Genomic DNA, 1,807 nt, shown 5'->3' with positions numbered 1-1,807 from the left:
ATTTCTGACATTGCCAGTTAAACAGAAGACCCAATGCTATTATGGACTACTGAACTCTTTTAGAATATTTTGCTGAGTTTACACACCTATAATATTCAAATCACGGAACTTAACAAAAAAAGGGTATACAGATGAATGTCCGTTTTGAATCTGTGTATTCAAGGTGGCTAGGATAGATACATAGTTACATTCTCTTAATGAATAGAGGGATTTGTTCTAATGGTGTTTGTAAATAGGATCTCAAGTCCGCATCTTGTACAGTAATTAACCACTGGGGCGAATGTATGCTATGTGTTGATTATTGAGGCTTTCCTACCAATTTGATTTGAAACTCTCTCATTGCTATTTGCTTCTCAATAAAATTATGAAAAAAAAAAGAATGAAAAAAAAGAAAGAAATTGGCGCCGGGGAGATAGATCAGTAGAATAAGCACTTCCCTGGCAAGCACAAGGACCTGAGTTCAATCCCTGATTCCAAAAAAAAAAAAAAAGATACAAGAAATTACTTCTTTTTAAAATTTGCTATAGCTTGCTTCATGCTTTATTTTCCATCTGTTCTTTTCTTGATATCGTGATACTAACACCAGTAACTAATTTCTAGATTATTACACTTCCCTGCTTCCTTTTTCACAGTACTATTAGAGACTGACCAAGATAAAGCGTGATATGCATGAAGTCACATCCACTACACAGATATGTAGTAGATTTCTAACTGGTGGGCAGCTTACTACACCCAGCTGAATTAAACTGGTGCTGGATGTGGGAGGCCCACCTGAGGGTTGTTACCAGCAACTTAGAGGCAGAACAGGAGAAGCTGCTAAAACGCTGTCAGGGATGCTGCTCAGAGAAGCTGTTGGAAGCTGCAGGTTCTCTTGGGCTGTTCTGCTGGAGACCTTGTCATGCTGGCTTCCCTGATGAACTTTGGACAAGCTTGGGTCTTCATCTCGTGCATCACTTCCTGGCTCTGGAGGGGAAATGGCACGCAGCTCAGCCTCATGGAAAAGCTTGTCGCATTGGCTTTCCTGATGGGAACTTGACTTTCCTCAGTGCTGGAGGAGCTCAGGACCTCACTGTCACTGAGAATGGCTGTGGTACTTTTGGGGGGAGCTGTGGTCCTTACCTTGAGCATTGCTTCCTGGCTCCAGTTCAGATCCCTCAGCCTGCTAGCACAGATCCTTCATCCCACTGGCATAGACTTTCTAGCTTCCACCACTGACCTTTGGGCCTTTCCAGCACAAATCTGTGAAGCAGACCTGCATGAGACTTTGTAGTGGGCTCTAGGCCTCCAGATGGAATTGTGGGAGGCATTGTTATGAGCTCTAGGTCCTAAGCTGGAATCTTTAGTGTTTAGTGCATGGCTAGATTTCTTGCACTTGCTGTATGTAATTCTTTGGGTGATTCATTATAAAATGTGTCCTGTATTGCATTGTTCCCCTTGAGAGAACCCCCAAACCATGACCAAATATCCTTTCCTTCCCTTCTCCTTTCCTTTATTCCTACCCTTTGCAAATGGTGTCTTATTACATTGTCCAGCCTTTCCTCAAACTTAACATTTTCCTTGTAGCTGTGATTACAGAAATGTACCATTTTGCCTGCTAATATGTTCTTTTTGTAGTCAGGGATTTGTGAGTCCTCATCAAGTTCTAGGTAAATTGTTGAGAACACTAAACCTGCAAGATAACCTGGTACCATGGCAAAAAATCAAAGAATAGGGGCCGAGGAGATGGCTCAGTGGAATAAGTGCTTCCCTGGCAAGGGCAAGGGCCTGAGTTCAAGCCCCAGTTCTGAAAAATAAATAAATAAATGTA

Source organism: Octodon degus, unplaced genomic scaffold (genome assembly GCF_000260255.1).
Source record: "Octodon degus isolate 3935 unplaced genomic scaffold, OctDeg1.0 scaffold00177, whole genome shotgun sequence".
NCBI lineage: Eukaryota > Metazoa > Chordata > Mammalia > Rodentia > Octodontidae > Octodon > Octodon degus.
This window is presented reverse-complemented; position numbering follows the sequence as displayed.